Below are 24632 nucleotides of genomic sequence, written 5' to 3' on the forward strand. Positions count from 1 at the left end.
GGCCCACGTCCTCCCGCTGTCCTGGAATGCCCTCCCTCCTCACCTCCGCCAAACTAATTCTCTTCCCCTCTTCAAAGCCCTACTGAGAGCTCACCTCCTCCAAGAGGCCTTCCCAGACTGAGCTTCCCCTTTTCCCTCTGCTCCCTCTGCTGCCTCTCTGCTCTCCCTTCACCTCCCCTCAGCTAAGCCCCCTTCCCCCACCCCGCTCCTCCCCCTCTCCCTTCCCCTCCCCTCAGCACTGTGCTCATCTGCTCATTTGCATATATATTTTTATTACCCTATTTATTTTGTTAATGAGATGAACATCCCCTTGATTCTATTTATTGCTATTGTTTTTGTCTGTCTCCCCCGATTAGACTGTAAGCCCATCAATGGACAGGGATTGTCTCTATCTGTTGCCGAATTGTATATTCCAAGCGCTTAGTACAGTGCTCTGCACATAGTAAGCACTCAATAAATACTATTGAATGGATGAATGAATATTATAACCCGGTATTACAGATATTTTCGGACTGCTTTTTAGTAATGACTTATGAAACAATGGAAAGATTCAAATTTCTTGTAAGATAGAAGGCAGAAGGTTTAAATTTGCATCCTAACAGCCCTGAAGAATTTAAGTCAAAGCTATAGTTTTGGCATTTTAATTAGGGAGCAATCAGTAATGGGAAAAAAAAATGTGTGGGCATATAGAAAATTATTGGACTTAAATATTGACATTAAAATGCCAAATTGCTGTACGAAATTGATGGGAAACAACAGCAGACTAGGACTGTGTGGCAGGGGATAACCACGATTTGGTTGAGGTGGATCAAATCAGAAAACAAAAGTTGCATGATTGTCGTTTTCATAATTGGCCTAAATTATGATAGTTTATTCAAATAGAAAACAAATGCACAAACTGATGGCCAAATTATAGGAACTCCAATCAGAAAAGACATGGATGACAGAGGAATAGGAGATAGGAGATATTTACATCTATTACCTGCCAAGAAGAATGAAATAACAATTGTGATTATATTGTACATCATTAAGTATATCATATTACATCATATATATTGTATTATTAAAAAAAGGATGATGTTTGGATACCTTTAAAAGGAAAATGTTGTAGGTGGTAAGAAAGTAGAAGCAATAGGATAGACCTCACATGGCCTCACTTATAAATAGTTTAATCATTTAAAGAAATCTAAAAGCTACAGTGACCGGATTGTTTCTCTGAACAGTAGGGTGACCAATTGTCTGGAGGGTTGGGACAGTTTTGTTTTTTAAGGCACAGTACAGTTTTCAAGTGAGCTGATTATCTCATCTCTAACTCCATGCTTAGTACCGTTCTGAGCACAGAGTAATCACTTAAATATTACTATGAGTATTGTATATTATCATTATATCTTATAATTATTAGTATTATTACTGTCTATCCCCGATGTGTATGTCTATAGCACCGGCTTCCTTTAAGTCTGGTATTTTTATTTTCCTCCACCAGCTTCCTTCAACTTCAATTCCTTTTGCCAAATTCCATGGTTCAGAAGTAGTACAGCATGGCACTTATGTACATATCTGCAATTTTATTCATTTATGTTAATGTCTGTCTCCCCCTCTAGACTCTAAGCTCTTTGTGGACAGGGAATGTGTCCATTATATTGTTATATTGTACTCTCCCAATTGCTTAGTACAGTGCTCTGCACACAGTAAGCCCTCAATAAATATGATTGACTGACTGACTAGAAGGCATATTCCCACAGACACATTGGCTGTGGAGCAACTGGAAGGAGTCAGGGTAGAAATGCAGTGTGGCCTAATGGAAAGAGCACAGGCCTGGAAGTCAGAGTACCTGGGTTCTAATTCCAGTTCTACCACTTGTCTGTTGGGTGACCTTGGCCAAGTCACTTAACTAAACTTTTCCCATTTAGACTGTGAGCCCATCATTGGGCAGGGATTGTCTCTATCAGTTACCCGAATTGTACATTCCAAGTGCTTAGTACAGTGCTGGGCACATAGTAAGTGCTCAATAAATACTATTGAATGAATGAATGAACTTCTCTGTACCTCAGGTACCTCATCTGTAAATTGGGGATTTAGACTGTGAGCCCCATGTGGGATATGTCCAACCTGATGAGTCTGAATCGACCCCAGTACTTAGTACAGTGCCTGGCACATATTAAGAGCTTAACAAATACCACTAAAAAAATGCTCTAGGCTCTACAACTTGATGCAGTTCCAAAGGATAGTGTATGTGCTGTCATCATGTTTTGCTGCAGAGCATATGTGAAGTCAGGTGTATCTCACTGATATTCTCATGTGTCGCCACTGGCCCCTAGAGTGAAAACATCAGCATTTGGTATCACAGCTTTTAAGAACATTTGTTTGGGCTCAGAATTTCTTCCATACTTCTATGTTCTCTCAGACAGACTGGAAGCTTCTAAAAGCAGGCCTATCCTTCCTGCTCCCACAGATATCTTGGAGTCAGGGTATGGGTACTGTGTTCCTGCACCACTCACACCCACTTACATAAAGAACTATCTGGGGCCAGCTAGTTTGCAGCCTGAGCCTTCAGTCACCACTCTGCAGCTTCCTTCCTATTTAAAGATATTCGCTAAGAATCCCCAAATTGGGACTGTCCCAGCTAAATGAGAACATATGGTCACATACAATCACCTCTGAAGATAATCTGACTTTATAGACAGATCCTCATGTTTGGTGAATTCCCCAAGATTGATCGTCTTAGAGGCAGCTTTACAAAGCAATCATTCCCTTTCTCAACTAATGATTCGATTTTGGCATTGCTAGCGAAGAGGAGGTGGGTTAGTAGGAGGTGGGGCAGTAGGGACTATACATCCCCCTCACCTCCCCAGAGACCATCCTTATACCCCCAATTTTCCTAGAGTTGGAAGGCTGAGAAGATTCTCGTCTCTGCCTGCTGTACCCCCAGCAAGGAAGAAACACGAGTGGACAAGAGGGGGTTTCATGAGGGGGCAGGGTGGGAAAAGCCATCAGGAAAGCTCTCCTAAAGCTTCGTGGGTGGGAACACGGTCAGGGTCAAGGCCCTTCTTCCCCCTTGCCCCACCAATCCACAAACACCAACACCCACACACTCTCACACACTTTGCCCCTGAAACCACCCTTTTACATATTCCCCATTTTTCTGGCGCTGGAAGCCTGGCTTCTGAGTGAGTGTGACTTGGGTCACACTCACCCTGCTGCCATGAGAAGCAGGATATCATGGGTGCCAAGTATGATAAGGGGCAGACTAGGAATAAGTCTTGGTATGTGTGTCAGAGAGACCTTGGCTGGCAGTTTGTGAGAGGACACTGCGTGAGAGCGGACACAAGATGAGATGAGAAAATGAGGTGCTGGAGAGCAAGAGGAAGTGGACCCACTGCATGTCCCCAATCTCACCCACCTCCAACCTCACCCACCTCTTCCACTTCTCAACCACAGGAGACTGCCTCATTGGCACGAGGGATTTAACATGTAGATATTCCCATCAATCTGTTCTGACCTAGGCAAGGTGGATATTCAACCACCTTAAATTTTTGCCCACCAATCAGATTCTGCCTGGGGGAATCCATCAGAGGAAAAGGGTGGAAGGGGCAAATCATAAACCAATGTTTTCACTGAAAGAATCTGAACAACAAATGCTTCCTAGAAGTCATTCATTAGCAAGGGAGTCCTAGATTAGCAGACCACACCCCTATCATGTATCCTTTGGTTCTTGACATTGTAAATTAATGGATTCTGTAATGGGCAAATTACAGTCAGTAAGTACTTTTTCCATTTTATTTTTTCTCTACAACAATTACAATAGGTTCAATACTTATCAAACAATAAGTTTTTTACCTGATTAATTCCTTTGTAAAGGTACATATTTTGGGTCTTGTTTGATTAGATGGAAGATGCCACTTTGAAATGAAACTAGAAGAATTCATATGACATCAAATCACCATGCTTAAAATCTGATTAGTCTTCCCTCCTGGCCTCCTAGCTCCAACCAGTGAGTAGCTGAAAGACTCTTTAAGACTCTTTGGTGGTGCTTTGAAAGAGAAAATGAATAAAGAAAAAATGTCTCTTTCTTTTGAGATAAAAGCAGAAATTTACACAATTTAGATGTTCAGGGACAAAGGCGTCTGAAAATTGCCAGAACATGATTTGCTGCCAGGCAGAAAACATTCACGATTCCCTACTGTAATTTGCCCGTAAACCTTAATCCTGTCCAGTTCAAATGGAGTGGAGAATGCCAGTTGAACCAAACTGTATAGTGTTTTGAGAACAGACACATATTTGAGACTGCGATTAAAATAATTGTACTCATATCCCCTTAAACCACATTGAACCATATCCACACTTGAAAAGCTAATGTATTTAAACCACATTACCATCGTACCTCCAGCAACGACCTCAAAGCAATTTTATTGTAAAATAAATATCAGTCATAGCTTCTGTATCAACTTCAGCACTTACTTTATGCCCAGATGGGCACATACCAGAATGCATAACTATAAAATCGCTGTGAAACAAACACGGTATTTTCCTAGATAACATTCTGTAATGCATTACAATGAGAACTGAGGTTGTATCATAGCATTTTCTATACTCATTTCTGCACATTATGATGAGCTGCAGTATGCAGATGGAAATAGTGTTAAAAGGTAAAAGAAAACAACATCCCTTCAGTGTAGTTTCCAAGGACTTAATCCAAGTATTGTTATCTAAACTATGTCTACCAGTTTGGGAGAATCTAAACAAAAAACCTAAACAATACTCATTTTAAGGGATTATTTATAGAAAATGTACAGCACATGCTTCCATGAAAAAGAAACTGCCTCATTTCCCTGACATACTGTTCAATTGCAAAAAATAAAACCTTTTTAAGGAAAGACAGCTTTTTGGTGACTGGCAACTGGGAGTACTGATGAGAGCCTAGAGAGTATTTGATCTGTTGGCAACAGAAATCCTTACATTGCACTCTGCATCAGCTAAATTCTAAACTCTGCAACTTGAGTTTAGACATTAATGCTGATTGCTACTTCTCAGAAAAGGAACACTGCAGAAAGTACAGGTGTATACCACAACCTACTTCCGTGATTTTTTTTCTTGAAACTTGCACATCTGTTCACTGTGAAGTCATTAGTGAAAGGTAATTAGAACTAAGCATTTGGAACAGTATAAAAATAGATTTTTTTTATTATATATTTATTAGGCATGGTACAGATGCAGCAGGCTCAGTTCCATTGAGAAAAATCTATAGTAAGGCATTGGGTTAGCTCAAGGATGATTCTCATGAGTTCATTCCTTTTAAGGTCAAAAAAAAAAGATTTTTAAAACTAAATTTAAAGCTAAATGGAGGAAATTGTAAAAGAAGTAAAGGAAAAGACCTAAAAAAATTCTACAAGGTTTCTGGATATATTCTAATAATCATATAAAAGAACATTCAAAAACTTCTACAATCTATGCATGGAAGCCAAAGCAACCATGATGACTAAATGTGTGGAAAATAAAGCCTTACTAGAAAGCATTAAAGGAATTGGGATTGTTCCCAAGAGCTTCGTTCAGTGGTGTGCACACAGTAAGCACTCAATAAATATGATTCATTGACTGATTGTTTAACCTATAGAAGAGTGAGCTTCAAAGTGACTTAATAAAGTTTTCTAGTATATCAAAGCTTATTTAGGGGGAAATGACCAACTGCTCAAACTTTTCCCAAAAGACAAAAAGAGAGGAAATGGGCTCACACTATATAGCACAAAAGAATTATTTTAAATCTAAGTAAAAAAGCTTCCAGGTGCATAAAGGTTGTTAGATACTAGCTGGGTTACCAAGGAAATATGTGGAATCTCCTGTCCTGAAAGACTTTCAAAACAGTCTGGAATAATTTGTGTGGCTGCATTAATCATCAGTATTTATTGAGCAATTACTGAGTAATAATAATAATAATGATGGTATTTGTTAAGTTCTTACTATGTGCCAAGCACTGTTCTAAGCACTGGGGGGGATACAAGGTAATCAGGTTGTCCCACGTAGGGCTCACAGTCTTATTCCCCATTTTACAAATGAGGTAACTGAGGCACAGAGAAGTTAAGTGACTTGCCCAAGGTCAAACTGCAGACAAGCGGCAGAGCCGGGATTAGAACTCACGACCTCTGATCCCCAAGCCCGTGCTCTTTCCACTAAGCCACGCTGCTTCTACTAAGTACTGTTCTAGGTATTTGGGAATGCAAGTCACAGTCTTTGCCCAGGGAGGGATTGACAGACAGCTACAGATACTTGTGGTATTTGTTAAGCACTAATTATGTCCCAAGCACTGTACTAAGTGCTGGGATAGAGACAAGTTCATTCAAGTCCCACACAGGGCTCACATTATATGTAGGAGGGAGAACACATTTTGCATCCCCATTTTGCAGATGAAGAAACTGAGGCCCTGAGAAGTTAAGGCACAGGATACATACGATGGAAAGGAAAGGGAAAACAGATAAAAATGGTAAACATTCCAAAAATGAAAAAATGAATGATAAATGGAATAAATAAGCCAATATACACATAAGTATGAAAGGGGGGAGGTGTGAAGCAATGAGTGAGATGGGGAGATGATATGCCTTCAGGAGGCAGTGATATTTAATAGGGCTTTAAAGGTAGGAAGGCAACATGCCTGGAGGCAGCAGGTTGGCCTAGATAACCTCTCAGATTCACTTTCAGCCCTATTACTATAGAAAGAACAGAGAAGATATTCTGCGATTTCAAATCCAATTAGGGCAAAGTAGTGAGCCAATGGGATCAGAGGAGTCACTGTTTCAGAGCCACAAGAAACGGTTTTTTGGGTAAGCAATTCTGGGTTCAGGCCACCCTCTCAGCCAAGTCATTGGTTTCAGAATCACAAACCACAAAGGCAAAAGTGTATAGCAAAAAGCAAAGATTGAAAAATTGGTGCTGTCTCCCCAGTAGTCATTTGGCATGCCTCTGGGGGACCAGATGGTTAAGTGGCTGACAACAGTTATGACAACACATTGACTGACATCCATTCAAATCTGGATGCTGGTTGAGAAACCACTAGTAAAATAATCTCTCAGCAAAATCACAAAGTGAGGCAGTGACCAATCAAGAACTCTTCAATCCATCCTGCTCAGAAAAGATGATTAGGTAATCCTTGAGATAGTTACTGTTTAGCTACACATTGTTCACAGCTGGTAGCCAACACTATGTAAATAGAATGAACCTGACCAAGGAAAGGACTTAAATGAAGTCAAACTCCCCGAGAGGCTCTTTGTAGGTCTTTGTTTGCTTAATACCAAATAAAAAGTGTTGTCAAAGCACCATTTAAATTTGGCTTCTCCTTAAAGTGAAAATGAAGTCCTTAAAACCGTTATTCCAGGTAACAAAGTACTTGCATTCATTATTTAGAGAACAAGATCACAAATGTATATTGATTTTTAGGTTTTATAATGAAATTTGCTTGATGCGGTTTGCTTCACAAATGAAATGAACATTGACCTGCCTGATTGCATATTGACAATAAAATCATCCTTAGAACCAAGAAGTCTTTGTAGATACTGTCAAAGAAAGTTAGACATGATGTGCACGCTCCTTCATGAATTGAAGATATTAGCTCTGACCCTTAAACTTCTATCTTCTCCAGTGTTGGAGGAAGGGGTTAGGAGGGCTTTTTTTCTCCACTAGATTTACAAAATAATTGCAATTGACTAAATTAAGTGGCGGGAGGGGTGGAGAGGGAGAAAAAGAGCAGAAACGGAAAAGCTTTTCTCTACATAGCAAATACCCAAGAATAATGTTCTCATCTGGCAGTAAAAATAAATGACGGCCAAGTAATGCAGTTTGCATACAGTATTTTGGAGTGCTCATCACCTTTCCATTTTAAATGCAGTGTAATGAAACGCATTCAATCGTTTTGCATGTCTTCAAAATGAGAGCTTCGCCTCTACGAACTCCTAATTCAGGGGTTTTGCTTATTTGCATAGGATACATCATTACAATGGACTATTTAACAAAGCTTCAGAGAGTAAAAAATAACGAGTTGCTGAAAATGTAGAATCTGTGTTGTGATTTCAGAAGTCAGCTTTTGACCGGCCAGCACTCGTACATTTACTGTGGCTGTAGGGTTATTCTCTCAAGATAAGTTTCCAGGCTCAGTCCCTGGTAGAGAAAATTGTACTAAAATAATAGAGAATACTTTCTGAGAACTAATTTTTGGCTGTCATTTGGTCTATGTAAGGTTTGCACTATTCCAAGACAAGATAATCTGGATGCACTTGTAGGAGCCTTTAGTCCAGGAACTAATCCCCCGCATCCCCACCCCCAGACTGTGAGCCCTTTGTAGGCAGAGTTAGTCTCTCTTTATTGCTGTATTGTACTTTCCCAAGGACTTAGTACAGTGCTCTGCACACAGTAAGCACTCAATAAATGCAATTGAATGAATGAATGAATTAGGACATCTGAAAGGTTTGTTGCACTGCTGCCTCTCGGCTGTATAACCTCTCTGTGCCTTAGTTCCCTCACCTGTAAATTGGGGTTATGATATCTCCCCTTTCTACTTAGACTGTAAGCTCACATGTGGCACAGTGGAGTGCATGGGTTCTAATCTTGGTTCCCCTACTTGCCTGCTGTGTGACCTTGGTCAAGTCACTGAACTTCTCTGTGCCTCAATTTCCTCAAATGTAAAATGGGAATTAAATACCTCTTCTCCCACTTACACTGTGAGTTCCATGTGAGACAGGGACTGTGCACAACCTTATTATCTTGTCTCTAACCCAGTGGTTAGTGCAATGCTTGGCACATAATAAATGCTTAATAAATGCAATTATTATCATTATTATGTGGGATAGGGACCATGTCCAATTTGATTACATTCATTCATTCAATTGTATTTATTGAGCGCCTACTGTATGCAGAGCACTGTACTAAGTGTTTGGAACGTACAATTTGGCAACAGATGGAGACAGTCCCTGCCCAACAACGGGCTCATAGCCTAAAAGGGGGAGACAGCAAAACAAAACAAGTAGTCAGGCATCAATACCATCAAAATAGATAGAATCATAGATATATACCCATCATTCACAAAACAAATACAGTAATAAATATGTACAAATATACATAAGTGTTGGGGGGAGGGGAAGGGGTAGAGCAGATGGAGGGAGTAGGGGCAATGGGGAGGGGAGGAAGAGAAGAGGGAACGGGAGGGCTCAGTCTGGGAAGGCCTCTTGGAGGAGGTGAGCTCTCAGTAGGGCTTTGAAGATGGGAAGAGAACTAGTTTGGCGGATGTGAGCAGGGAGGGCATTCCAGGCCAGAGGTAGGACATGGGCCAGTGTCAACGGTGGGGCAGGCGAGAATGAGGCACAGTGAAGAGGTTAGCGGCAGAGAAGTGGAGTGTGCAGGCTGGGCTGTAGAAGGAGAGAAGGGAGGTGAGGTAGAAGGGGGCAGGGTGATGGACAGCTTTGAAGCCAAGAGTGAGGAGTTTTTGCTTCATGCGAACATTGATAGGCAACCCCTGGAAATTTTTGAGATGGGGAGTGACATGCCCAGAGAATTTCTGTAGAAAGATAATCTGGGCAGCCAAGTAAAATATAGACTGAAGAGGAGAAAGACAGGAGGATGGGAGATCAGAAAGGAGGCTGATGCAATAATCCAGTCGGGATATTATGAGAGATTGTACCAGCAAGGTAGCAGTTTGGATGGGGAGGAAAGAGCGGATCTTGGTGATGTTGTGAAGGTGAGACCAACAGGTTTTGGTAACCGATTGGATGTGTGGGGTGAATGAGAGAGCAGAGTCAAGGATGACACCAAGGTTGCGGGCTTGTGAGATGGGAAGGATGGTAGTGATGACTACAGTGACAGGAAAGTCAGGGAGAGGTCAGGCTTTGGGAGGGAAGATAAGCAGCTCAGTCTTGGATTACCTTGTATCTACCCCAGCGCTCAGCCTATAATAAGGACTTAATAAATACCAATTAATAAATACCAAGGTATGCTTTCTTATAGTAAAATGCCTTTTTTCTGGTATTTGAATAGGCTTTTCACTAAATTCTAATAATATAACAATAATTCTAATGTCTTGAATTTTACGGGAAAATGCACCTATTATTCAAAATGAAAGCAGAAAAACAAAGTTAAAATGAGATACGCTCTGCTTTTCAAGTTTTAGGAAAAGTTATATGAAGAAAATACAGTAGGATCTTGTCCTACATTAATGTCTTTTCTCATCCTGTCTTTTTCTACCCAAAGCGACACCACAGACACATCTCTCCCAGAATGCCCCGCTCTCCATCTGCAATTGTTCTGGTAGTGTATCCAGAGATTTTTCTTGGTAAAAATACACAAGTGGTCTACTATTGCCGCCTTCCGCATGGTAAACTCGAGTCTCTGCCCTTGAGTCTCTCCCTTGCCACCGCTGCCCAGCATGGGTGAGTTTTGACTTGTAGCAGATTGCCTTCCACTCACTAGCCACTGCCCAAACTAAGAATGGAATGGGTATGCTTCTGCTTGACTTTCCCTCCCGCAGCCAAGATTGGTAGAGTACTGTAAACTCCCCAGGTGTGACCCTGAGAGGGGGCTACATGAATGACATACTGATATAAACCAGAAGTGAGTTTAGGAAGAGCCAAGCAAAGCCAAGTGGTGGGGTGGAGCCCTACTTACAGAGTGGGTCAAGACACTGATACACATCAGGCTACTTCTGAAATCTAGAAGAGAAATGGCTGAGCTTCAATGGAGCAGTGGGACCAAGCACTGAGTTTCAGGTCTGAGAGAGCTGGAGAGGTCAATATGGGAACTATGAACCTCTGGCAACACCTTATTTTTAAATTTTTTTTGTATGGTATTTGTTAAGCACATTTTTTGGATGGTATTTGTTAAGCACTTACTATGTGCCAGGCACTGTACTAAGCACTAGGCTAGATAAAAGCTAATCAGGTTGGACACAGTCCGTGTCCCACATGGGGCTCACAGTCTTCATTCTCGTTTTACAGATGAGGTAACTGAGACACAGAGAAGTTAAGTGACTTGCCTAAGGTCACACAGCAGACAAGTGGGGGAGTCAGAATTAGAACCCAGGTACTTCTGATTCGAGGGCCGTGCTCTATCCACTAAGCCATGCTGCTTCTCGAGTCCACCTGAGTTCACTTGAGGCCAACTGGAGGCTGAAAGACCGGATTAGAAGCCAGGTCCTCTGACTCCTAGACCCATGTTATTTCCACTAGGCCATGCTTAAGGAGACAAAAAGATGGAGGGTAATGGGAAAGAGATGAGACACTTAAAATAGGGAAGTATAGCGAGAACAGGGATAGAGAGTGGAGGAATGAAGAGTGAGAAAGATAAAATAAGGAGAAAAAAGAAGGGCTCCAGAATGATGAGGAAATAGATACAGAGATGGAGAGAGGATATAGATGATTTAGTTTTCAAAAATGGTACCAGTGTCAGTGAGAACTTGTCTATTCATGCAAATTCAATACCTGTTCTTTCTTCCCATGAGACTGTAAGCCCCATGTGGGACAGGGACTGTGTCCTACCTGATGATCTTGTATCTATCCCACACATAATACAGTTCTTGGCACATAGGAAGCTCCTAACAAATACCATAGTTGTTATTAATTTGGGCTGAAAAGGCATGTGTCTCCCTTCAATCCCCATAAGTGTCCCACAGTACTTATGTATATATCCATAATTTATTTATTTATATCAATGTCTGTCTCCCCCTCCAGACTGTGAGCAGGAAGCTTGTCTGCCAACTTTGTTATACTGCACTCTCCCAATAGCCCAGTACAGTGCTTTGCACACAATAAACTCTCAATAAATATGATTGATTGATTGAATCAACTGACAGTACTCAATATTTAATAGTAAATACTCAATATTTACTGAGCACCTACTATGAGCAGGGGGCCTGTATTAAATGCTCAGAGAGAACAAGGAGGTAGAAGACCCAACCACTAACCATAGCAAACTCACAATCTAACAGGGGAAAGACAGACACAAAATAATTTACAAATAGGAAGAAGACTTGCTCAACTCATAAATTATGTATAAATGAGATTGTTGCAAAACTGCTGAAATGATAGTCAAGACTTCATGATCTGGGAAGAATCAATCAATCAATCAACTGTATTTATTGAGCTCTTACTATGTACAGAGCAGTGTACTAAGTGCTTGGGCGAGTACAATTCCCCCCGCCAAGATTGTGAGCTCATTATGGGCGGGGATTGTCTTTCTTTATTGCTATATTGTACTTTCCCAAGCGCTTAGTACAGTGCTCTGCACAGAATAAGCGCTCAATAAATATGATTGAGTGAATGAAGGAATGAATACAATATAGCAGAACTGGCAGATACATTCCTTGTCCATGACAAGCTTGCAGTCCAGAGGGGGAGACAGACATTAATGTGAATAAATTATTTATAATACATAATTTAAAGATATGTACATAAGTGCTGTGGGATTGGGGGTGGGGCGAATATCAAATATACAAAAGTCACAGATTGAAGTGCCTAGGTGACACAGAAGGGAAAGCGAGTTAGGGAAAAGTGGGCTACTCCACCACATGGATGCTAGGGTGACCTTGGGCCAAGTCTCTTAATGTCTCTGTGCCTGTTACCTCATCTGTAAACTAGGGATTCAATACCTGTTCTCCCTTCTCAGACTGTGAGCCCTGAGTGGACAGGGACTGTCCCACTAGACTGTACACTCCTCTAGACCATTAGCTCACTGTGGGCAGGGAATGTGTCTGTTTGCTGTTGCTCTGCACACAGTAAGCACTCAATAAATACGAGTGACTGAATGAATGAATGTGTCTAATCTGATTATCTGGCATAGTGGACAGAAGACAGGCCAGGGAGTCAGAATGTTGGGGGTTCTAATCCCAGCTCCATCACTTGTCTGCTGTGACCTTGGGCAAGTCACTTCACTTCTCTGTGCCTCAGTTCCCTCATCTGTAAAATGGGGATTGAGACCGTGAGCCCCACGTGAGACAGGGACTGTGTCCAGCCTTATTTGTTTGTATCCACCCCAGCGTTTAGTACAGTGCCTGGCACCCAATAAGCGCTTAACAAATACCAGAATTATTACTATTATTATTACTACCACTTAACATATACCATGATCATAATTATTATTATTGCAGAAAACTCAAATACTAGTACTAAGGCCTTGACTGATGTTACATGTGTGTTCAGAACCATTTCTCCTGACACACTTCGCCTTGTATCTAGACAGACTTGCATTGTGGGAAGAATGTCACCCAACTGCTCATAATGATGGTTCTTTCATGATGATATTTATGCCAAGCATTGTGTTAAGTGTTGTGACAGATACAAGATAATCCAAGTAGAATCTCTGTCCCACACAGGGCTCACAGTCTAAGATGAAGAAAGAAGCAGTGTAGTCTAGTGGCCAGAAAATGGGCCTGGGATCAGAAGGACCTGGGTTCTAAATCCAGCTCCATGACTTGTCTGCTGATCTTGGACAAGTCACTTAACTTCTCTGTGCTGCAGTTACTTCATCTGTAAGGTGGGGATTAATACCGTGAGCCCCAAACATGGACTGTGTCCAACCTTGTATCTAGCCCAGTGTTTAGTACAGTGACTGGCCTGTAGTAAGCACTTAACAAATACCATTTAAAAAACTATTTTATCCCAATTTTACAGATGAGGAAACTAACTGAGGCAGAGAAAAATTAAGTACCTTGCCCAGTGTCACACAGCATGCATCCAACACGTGCAATGAAAAACCTGCATTGTAGCAGAACTGACTTATAAGAAATGCAATAAGAAGAAGAGATGGAGAAAAAGCACAATGGACATGGTCTGAAAACATCATGGAAAAGACAAGAAGGAAACATAGTGGGGTCAGGGAAAACAGAAACAGACAGATACTGTGCATGTTTCCCAGGTCCATACTGTTGCATATCAAAAATTTAACTGAAATAAAAATAGCATGATACTGTGTTAATTTAGCAAGAGAAAATTAAAACCCCACATCTCTGTTACCATCCTTCATGAAGAAAGGTGGGAAAACTGAAAATTATTGAGCTTTCTCACACCTCTCCACAGATCCTAAACATCATCCTTGCCCTCCCTAAATCAGAAAGTAGCTAAAGATGAAAGCTACCCCAGCACTTAGAACAGTGCTTGGCACACAGTAAGGACTTAACAAATACCAATCATCATGAAAACACAACACAGCAAACATAGGGGATGGTGGTATAGGGAGCAATGCCACAACCTTTCTACTACTTTAATAGATCACACAAAAGCATTTGACACCACTGGCAAACCTGGGCTCTGGAATTTAGTAATTAAATTTAGCTGCTTAGGGAAATTCACTGCACTTTTGAGGCTAGAATATAAACTCCTTGTGAGCAAGAATTGTGACACTTACTTGTTGTGTACTTCCCAAGCACTTAGGAATGATGATGATGGTATTTGTTAAGCGCTTACTAGGTGCCAAGCACTGTTCCAAATGCTGGGGGGGGGATACAAGGTAATCAGGTTGTCCCACATGGGGTTCACAGTCTTAATCTCCATTTTACAGATGAGGTAACTGAGGCACCGAGAAGTTAAGTGACTTGTCCAAAGTCACACAGCTGACAAGCGGCAAGGCCGGGATTAGAACCCATTACCTCTGGCTCCTAAGCCCATGCTCTTTCCACTGAGCCACGCTGCTTCTCTAGGGGCTTCAATTGATTCACTATTAATTAATGATGATATTTGTTAAGCGCTTACTATGTGCCAGGCACTGTACTAAGTGTTGGGGTGGATACAAGCAAACTGGATTGGACCATAGTCCCTGTCCCATGTAGGGACCACAGTCTCAATCCTCATTTTACAGATGAGGTAACTGAGGCCCAGAGAAGTAAAGCAACTTGCCCAAGGTCACAGAGCAGACAAGTGGCGGAGGCAGGATTAGAACCCATGACCCTCTGACTCCCAGGCCCATGCTCTACCCACTACACCATGTTGCTTCTCATGAAGCGTTGCAATGTCACCAAAGCTCAGCTCAGTACAATGGAACAGTGCTCAGAGCTTAGAACAGTGCTTGGCACATAGTAAGTGCTTAACAAATGCCATCATTATTATTATTATTACAATGCATTGCATTCAGTGGGTGCTCATTAAATGCTATCACTTATGACTACTCGATCATAGTTTGACCTGTTGAGTTAGCTTTGAAGATGTGTTGTTTGAATGAATCAGACAATAGAAACTCCTTGAGGGCAGGGATCATGTCTATCAACTCTACTTAACTGTGCTCTCTCTAGCACTTAGTACAGTGCTCTGCACACAGTAAGAATTGAATCAATACCACTGACTGGTTGATTGTGAAAGGCTCAGTCCCATTCAACCTATTCTACGTCACCATGCGCATAGATGTGACGAAACCCGGGTGCTCCTGCCAGAACGTATACTTCCAAACTACCAGGAAATTTTTTGGACTCAGCAAGCCATGAATTTCATTAAATGTTTTTGAGGCAGTAATCCAGGAAGTGCTTCACGCTCATGGCTGAGCTTTGGCGACACATACAGTGATCTTCTTGTCAAATCCAGTGTCCTCTACTCCATCCTAATCTTCCTGGATCTCTCAGCTGCCTTCAACACTGTCGACCACCCCCTTCTCCTGGAAATATTAACCAACCCCGGCTTCACAGACACTGTCCTGTTTCTTCTCCTATCTCTCTGGCTGATCATCCTTGCTCTCTTTCACAGGCTCATCCTCTGCATCCCAACCTTCTAATTGTGGGAGTCCCTCTAGGCTCAGTTCTGGGTCCCCTTCTATTTTCCATCTACAACCACTTCCTTGGAGAACTCATTCACTCCCATGGTTTCAACTACAATCACTACACAGATGATCTCCATATCTACCTCACCAGCCCTGAACTCTCTTCATCTCTGCAGTTTCACATTTCCTCCTGCCTTCAGGGTATCTCTACTTGGATAGCTCGCCAACAACACAAGCATAATATGTCCAAATCAGAACTCCTCATCTTCCCACCCAAATTCCAAAGGGAGCTCTCCAATTCCCAGGTATGTAGACAAGATCTGAGAGATGAAGTTGATGAATTAATACAAAATTGCTTGCCCAGAAAAAAAATTGCAAGTTACAGAGAATGTTATTTCTTTTTCTTCCTTTTTCCTCCTAGGAAAATTTAGCACTTTATTAGCTTATATATATTGACCAAGGTATAATAACCTTGAACTCACACTACTTTGCTTTCAAACCTCATGCTCATTAAATTTTTAAAGTGTATAGATACCATATTGCTTCTAAACTACTACAAGGATTTTTTTTTACTTGGTTTTCTGGGGCTTAAAAAAACCCCTAGTTTTAGTATCTTAAAACAGAAGGTCTGCCTTTAGCAGCCTTTTACAAAATTCAATATGAGGCCTCCGACTTTTAAAATTTGCAAGAGTTTGGTATCCCTGCAAACTCCTTTCATCCTGCTCCATTGTCCACCTCCATAATCCACCATCCTTGATTCCCTTCACCATCCCATTTCCAACTCAGCGAAGAGAAGCAGAGTGGCTTAGTGGCTTGGGAGTCGGAGGTCATGGGTTCTAATCCCAGTTCCACTGCTTGTCAGCTGTGTGACTCTGGGCAAGTCACTTAACTTCTTTGTGCCTCAGTTACTTCACCTGTAAAATGGGGATGGAGACTTTGAGCCCTACATGGGACAACCTGATTACCCTGTATCTATCCCAGCACTTAAAACAGTGCTTGACACATAGTAAGCGCTTAACAAATACCAACATTATTATTATTATCACCCCTCTCTTCTCCAGGAATAAAGTCCTCCACTCCTACAGCCAAAGAAACCAACAAAATAAACCCTTCCCTGACCCCCAGTCAGCCCAAGAAGAACACAGGAACCCCATCTCAATCAATCAATCATTTAGTGTTTTTTATTGGGTACACACTGCATGCACAGCACTGTATTAAGCATTTGGTATATACTCTATTCTTTAGTTGCTCCCTCACCTACTCTCTCTTTCCTTATATGGAAATGACTTAAGGTTCTTTACAAATTCTACTGATACTTCTCAAAGTGGAACATGCTCATTTCTCCCCTATCCTAAACACCCCCCTCCTTGACCCCATGGCTCCCTCCAGTTATTGCCCCAATTCCCTCCTATTATTCCTCCCCAAACTCCTTGTGTGTTGCATACACCCGCTGTCACCACTTCCATGCCCCCAATTCTCTCCTTGACGCCCTCCAATCTTGCTTCTCCCCACTTGGTTCTACAGAAATTGCCACCTCAAAGGTAACCAAAGATCTCCTTCTCGCCAAATCCAATGGCCTCTACTCCATCCTAATCCTTTTTGACCTCTCAACTGCCTTCGATACTAATAACCACCACCTTCTCCTGAAAACATTGTCTAACTTTGCCTTCACTGACACTGTCCCCTCCTGGTTCTCTTCCTATCTCTCTGGCTGCTCATTCTCAGTCTCTTTCTCGGGCTCCTCCTCTGTCTTCAGTTCTGGGTCACCTTCTATTCTCCATCTACACCCACTCCCTTGGAGAACTCATTCACTCCCACAGCTTTAACTACCATCTCTATGAGGATGGTTACCAAATCTGCATCTCCAGCCCTGATCTCTTTTCTTTCTGCCATCTCGTATATCCTACTCCCTTCAGGACATCCCTACTTGGACTTCCTGCCAACACCTCAAATTTAACATATCCAGAGCAGAATGCCTCATATTGCCACCAAAATCCTATCCACCTCCTTACCTTCCCATTACCACAGACTGCACCACCATCCTCCCTGTCTCACAAGCCCATAACCTTGGCATTATCCATGACTCATCTCTCTCTCACTGAACCCAAATATTCAATCTATCACCAAATCCTGCCGGCTCTACTTTCACAACATTGCTAAAATCTGCCCTTTCCTTGCCATACAAACTGTTAACACATTAATCTAAGTACTTATCCTATCCCTCCTTGATTACAACATCAATCTCTTTGATGACCTCCCAGCTTCCTGTCTCTCCTCCCTCAGCCCATACTTCACTCTGCTGCTCGGATCATTTTTCTATAAAACCATTCAGTCCATGTTTCCCCACTCCTCAAGAACCTTCAGTGGTTGTCCATCCACCTCCACATCAAACACAAACTCCTTACAGTTGGTTTTGAGCCACTCAGTCACTTTACCCCATCCTATCTTATCTTATCTAATGCTGTTGAGTCCTCACTGACCCATAGCAATGCTATGGATACATCTCTCCCAGAACCCCCGCTCACTTTGCTCCTCTAATACCAACCTACTCAGTGTACCTCAATCTTGTCTTTCTCACTGCCGACCCTCATCCACATTCCTTCCTCCGGCCTGGAACTCCCTCCCCCTTCACATCCAACAGACGATCACTCTCCCACCTTCAGAGCTTTATTCAAATCATATCTCCTCCAGGAGGCCTTCCCCAACTAAGCCTTCATTTCCTCGTCTCTCACTCCCTTTTGAGACACCCTTGCACTTGGACTTGCACCCTTTATTTATTCCAACCTCAGCCCCACAGCATTTATGCACATATCCATAGTCTATTTTAAGTTGTCCTCTAGACTGTAAGCTCCTTGTGGGAAGGGAACAAGTCTACCAACTTTGTTATACTGTATTCTCCCATGTGCCTGATACGGTGCTGTGCACACGGTAAGTAGTCAATCAGCAGGATTAATTAACTAGAGAAGAGAGGAGGGTGAGCATTCATTCTTGCACATTGATGGGGCACATGCCCACAGGGCTAAACTTGCCCACTGGGACACCGAGAAGATTGAGATGATTTGCTGCCCATATAGTAGCTAGATAAATCACTACTCCTCAAATCACACCTTAGTCCACTTTCAAGCTTTCATACAAGGGTCTCTTAGTAAGAATTTTTAAACCCGGTTTAGCCAGGCTAGCACAGGCATGTGAGGGAATATACAGCAACAGCAACCCAATAGCAACAGCAACCCAGGGAGTCCAAAAGAGAAAAAGATACCCTGAGACAGATAGAAACACCCCGAAAGAGTGGGTGCACACAGGCTCCTCGAGGGTAGGGATTGTGACTACTAATTCTATTGTACTCTTTCAAGTGCTTAGTACAGTGCTCTGCACACAGTTAAGTGCTCAATAAATACTGCTGATTGATTTACTTATTGACAGAAGTCAGTCACAAAACATGAGGAATAGTAAATCCCACGAGACAATACACTCCGTGAGAGCAGGGATTACATCTTCTAACTCTATTGCAATCTTCCATCAGGCTAATACAGTGCTCCACACACAGTGGATGTTCAAGAAATACTACTGAGTGATGAATATGTGTGTGGCTTTGCAGAATTATTTTTCCAATCTAAAGGGTCAGATTTTCAGACTGAATCATCTTGGTTTCAAAATGAATTCCCTTCACCTGAGTTGTGGGACTGAGATTTTCATATCCTAGTTCCTGGTGTCCCCCAGTGAAATAATAATAATAATAATATTTGTTATGTGCTTACTATGTGCCAAGCACTGTGCTACGCATTGGTGTAGATACAAGGTTATCAGGTTGTCCTACGTGGGGTTCACACTTTTAATCCCCATTTTACAAATGAGGCAACTGAGGCACAGAGAATTTAAGTGATTTGCTCAAGGTCACACAGCAGACAAGTGTTGGAATCAGGATTAGAACCCACATCCTCTGACTCCCAAGCCGCTGCTCTTTACACTAAGCCACAATGCTAAGCCACGCTGCTTTTCTAAATGTGCAGAGACATAAGAAGGAGCCATATCAGCTGCATTCCCATCATTTTTACCCCAGGATATTTAGAGATTCTTAAAAGTACAGAATTGATTTTTCAGTGACAGTGATTCCACAATACACCGAACATGTGAAAGGTCTCTAGCCAAATAAAGAGCAATGATGATAGATTAAGGAAATGATCGTGCTACATGTACAAAAATTTACGGCTATGGAATGGGTACAGAGTGTCAAGAATAAAAAGGTCTATTCTTCTGAACCTGAATGCATAGGAATCTATATGCTTTCTTTGAGAGGAAGGCAATGTTAAAGGGCAATGGAACTTAGAAGAAGATATGAAAGAGGCCCATCTAAAACTAAATCTATATTTCTTGCAAAAAGCTCTAGAAAATCCACCACAGGAAATAGTCCAGCCTGGCAGGATACTGGACTAGATGCTCTAGAGAAGATTTTTTCATAAGATGACGTAAATTTTGGAAGTAATAATAATAATAATGTTGGTATTTGTTAAGCGCTTACTATGTGCCGAACACTGTTCTAAGCGCTGGGGTAGACACAGGGGAATCAGGTTGTCCCATGTGGGGCTCACAGTCTTAATCCCCATTTTACAGATGAGGGAACTGAGGCACAGAGAAGTTAAGTTACTTGCCCACAGTCACACAGCCAACAAGTGGCAGAGCTGGGATTCAAACTCATGAGCCCTGACTCCAAAGCCCGTGCTCTTTCCACTGAGCCACGCTGCACCCATCCCTGCTGCATTTTTATTCTTGCAAGATATTTAGCTGGGACCAACAAAGGTGAAAAATGACTTTTCAGGTCCATTGTAGTTGAGAAAGAAGAGTGAGACCGGGCAAGAAGGTTGGGGCTTTTCAGGATTCTTGATCTAGTGGTTTACATACATACGATATTTAAACCCCTCTAATCTAGAATTCAAGATAATTCAACACCTTAATTCTTCTCTTTGCCCTCTCTATTACTACGCAAATACGTCCTGCTTCATCTAAGGAAATAATTATTTGATCTACACCATGGTTAATAGAGCCTCTGTTACACTGTGAGCGCAAAAAGCTGGGAAGAAAGGTCCAAAGCACATGATTCTCTCTCTACCTTTGGAAGATTTAGAGACAGTCAAAAAATGACAGACCAATACAACACCCTGAGGGTAAGTCTAAGTTTAGCATGCACAAAACACTCACACACACACACACACAAAACACAGTAAGAAAACCAGCTTCCATAAATCTGCATTTAAAAAATTGAATTTGAAACAATGTTTCCACAATTCACACTTTTCATTTTAGCCTGGACATCTCCTTGAGTTCAAATTATTACAATCCAGTAAACAGTAGCTGACAAATTAATAAAAGTAATGTCCAGTGATTTAATGATGTGGATTCCATGACTGCCACACCCATTCACAGTTTTGATACATCAGAATCCAACATTCTCAGTTTTTCTACTCATTTTAGGAAAGTCATGAGCTTTTTAAATTAATATATGTATTTAGAAGCACCCCATGAATCTTAAAATAAGTAAAAATTTGGAAAGAGATAGCCTTGTGATGACTCTCAAATTTGCTGTGTATTTTAAATTCAAGTCTTACTTATGTATTTGAATTACTGATTTAGTGGGGTTTTTTTCCTAGCTGAAGCATGTGCCCTTCTAGCCACTGATTACTTGGGCTGACTGCCCTTGAGAATTTACTGCCAGTTAAATATTTGAAACTTTTATGAAGATTATTTAAAAGTAAGGAATTGAGGAGAATTTCATATTAGGATCTAGCCTTGCAGCTGCCATAGTGAAGCAATAGCACAATCCAAAATTAGGGCTCTTCTGGTCCCCCCCCATTATATTTTAAGCTCTTTCAGGGACTATATCTCTCCATCCTGTGTAATGCCCTTTAACTCCCAACATAGGGCTCCGCAAAGTTGGGGGGGGGGGGCTCAATAAATGTTGTTGACTGACATTTTAAAAAGGGAGAAATGGCAAAATAGGTTTTCCATTTGGATGCCTTTGTTCTTCCTTTTTTTTTAATTATTCTCCTCTTCACACTTAACACTTAAAAAGGCAGAATGGTTTCCGAAGTTTCACATTCACGCACCCACTTCCTCTTCCAAAAGAGAAAAGAAATGCTTTCTTCTACTTGATCTTCTAATCTGCATTGCATTTCTGTGATATGTGAGTTTATGAAAGCTTCCCATCAAAAGTGAGATTTTTTTCTTGCCTAATCCTTTCCCAAAGAAAAGAGAGAGAGAGGTAGAGGGAATGAGAGAGAAACAGAGAGTGTGTGTGACTGTTTTCCCTCTTCTACACCACTCTGCAGAGGAAGGTCATTCATTCATTCAATAGTATTTATTGAGCGCTTACTATGTGCAGAGCACTGTACTAAGCGCTTGGGATGAACAAGTCGGCAACAGATAGAGACAGTCCCTGCCGTTTGACGGGCTTACAGTCTAATCGGGGGAGACGGACAGACAAGAACAATGGCAATAAACAGCGTCAAGGGGAAGAACATCTCGTAAAAACCGATGGCAACTAAATAGAATCAAGGCGATGTACAATTCATTAACAAAATAAATAGGGTAACGAAAATATATACAGTTGAGCGGACGAGTACAGTGCTGTGGGGATGGGAAGGGAGAGGTGGAGGAGCAGAGGGAAAAGGGGAAAATGAGGGTTTAGCTGCGGAGAGGTAAAGGGGGGATGGCAGAGGGAGTAGAGGGGAGCTCAGGCTGGGAACGCCTCTTGGAGGAGGTGATTTTTAAGTAGGGTTTTGAAGAGGGAAAGAGAATCAGTTTGGCGGAGGTGAGGAGGGAGGGCGTTCCAGGACCGCGGGAGGACGTGACCCAGGGGTCGACAGCGGGATAGGCGAGACCGAGGGACGGTGAGGAGGTGGGCGGCAGAGGAGCGGAGCGTGCGGGGTGGGCGGTAGAAAGAGAGAAGGGAGGAGAGGTAGGAAGGGGCAAGGTGATGGAGAGCCTTGAAGCCTAGAGTGAGGAGTTTTTGTTTGGAGCGGAGGTCGATAGGCAACCACTGGAGTTGTTTAAGAAAGGGAGTGACATGCCCAGATCGTTTCTGCAGGAAGATGAGCCGGGCAGCAGAGTGAAGAATAGACCGGAGCGGGGCGAGAGAGGAGGAAGGGAGGTCAGAGAGAAGGCTGACACAGTAGTCTAGCCGGGATATAACGAGAGCCCGTAATAGTAAGGTAGCCGTTTGGGTGGAGAGGAAAGGGCGGATCTTGGCGATATTGTAGAGGTGAAACCGGCAGGTCTTGGTAACGGATAGGATGTGTGGGGTGAACGAGAGGGACGAGTCAAGGATGACACCGAGATTGCGGGCCTGCGGGACGGGAAGGATGGTCGTGCCATCCACGGTGACGGAGAAGTCTGGGAGCGGACCGGGCTTGGGAGGGAAGATGAGGAGCTCAGTCTTGCTCATGTTGAGTTTTAGGTGGCGGGCCGACATCCAGGTGGAGACGTCCCGGAGGCAGGAGGAGATGCGAGCCTGAAGGGAGGGGGAGAGGACAGGGGCGGAGATGTAGATCTGCGTGTCATCTGCGTAGAGATGGTAGTCAAAGCCGTGAGAGCGAATGAGTTCACCGAGGGAGTGAGTGTAAATGGAGAACAGAAGAGGGCCAAGAACTGACCCTTGAGGAACTCCAACAGTTAAAGGATGGGAGGGGGAGGAGGCTCCAGCGAAGGAGAATGATCAGCCAGAGAGGTAAGAGGAGAACCAGGAGAGGACAGAGTCCGTGAAGCCAAGGTGAGATAAGGTATGGAGGAGGAGGGGATGGTCGACAGTGTCAAAGGCAGCAGAGAGGTCAAGGAGGATCAGAATGGAGTAGGAGCCGTTGGATTTGGCAAGAAGGAGGTCATGGGTGACCTTAGAGAGAGCAGTCTCGGTAGAGTGGAGGGGACAGAAGCCAGATTGGAGGGGGTCTAGGAGAGAATGGGAGTTAAGGAATTCTAGGCATCGATTGTAGACGACTCGTTCTAGGATTTTGGAAAGGAAGGGTAGTAGGGAGATAGGACGATAACTGGAGGGGGAAGTGGGGTCAAGAGCGGGTTTTTTTAGGATGGGGGAGACGTGGGCATGTTTGAAGGCAGAGGGGAAGAAGCCCTTGGAGATTGAGTGGTTAAAAATAGAAGTTAAGGAAGGTAGGAGGGCAGGGGCGATGGTTTTAAGAAGGTGAGAGGGAATGGGGTCCGAGGCGCAGGTGGAGGGGGTGGCACTTGCGAGGAGGGAGGAGATCTCCTCTGAGGATACTGCAGGGAAGGATGGGAAAGTAGGGGAGGGGGGTGGTGGGGGGGAGGGGAGAGGCGGAGGGGTGACTTTGGGGAGCTCAGACCTGATCGTGTTGATTTTCGTGAGGAAATAGGTGGCCAGATCATTGGGGGTGAGAGATGGGGGAGGGGGAGGTCATGTCAAACTGAACCATGTTTTATTTCATTTCCTCCTCTCTCCTCCTCCAACCCCCAGGGTATTATAAGCCTTCAAGAATGGACAAAGAGGTTGGTTATTTTTACCACTTAGTTGCTTGTGAGAATCGTTTAGAAACATTTTGAAACAAATAATAAAGAACACTGCACTTCAGCAAACAGCAGGCAATCAAAATTTCTGCTTTTATAGGGTTCTTTCATTTATTAGTGCCCAAAGAACTATGGATTAATAATGTTGAAGAAAGAAGCATTTTTATCAGTGGGCTAATTACAGTGCTTATGTGCTTTGTGTAGACATTCTGACATCTCTTGGCCAAAGCACGTATGACCTGAAGGGACTACCCTTTATTCTTGGGAATGAGATGATGATTCAGCTTCCAAGCTAATTTCTTTCTATGCATATGTAGAACAAAAGCTGTCATCTGGGCTGAATGTCGTCAATGTAGCCTGGGGCTCTGATATTGGAATAGCCACTGAATGAAACA

General features: G+C 42.6%; 1 protein-coding gene and 1 non-coding gene across 4 annotated transcripts in view; both read right to left on the reverse strand.

Moving 5' to 3' along the window:
- CNTN4 (contactin 4) overlaps positions 1 to 24632 on the reverse strand; it is an 893626-nt gene that overhangs the window by 792375 nt on the left and 76619 nt on the right. The gene's annotated exons all lie outside the window — the stretch shown is intronic.
- Positions 10414 to 10551, reverse strand: LOC114807016. Its single transcript, XR_003755069.1, has one exon. It is a non-coding gene; the product is annotated as a small nucleolar RNA SNORA7 (small nucleolar RNA).

This window comes from Ornithorhynchus anatinus, chromosome X1, assembly GCF_004115215.2.
Source record: "Ornithorhynchus anatinus isolate Pmale09 chromosome X1, mOrnAna1.pri.v4, whole genome shotgun sequence".
Classification (NCBI taxonomy): Eukaryota; Metazoa; Chordata; class Mammalia; order Monotremata; family Ornithorhynchidae; genus Ornithorhynchus; species Ornithorhynchus anatinus.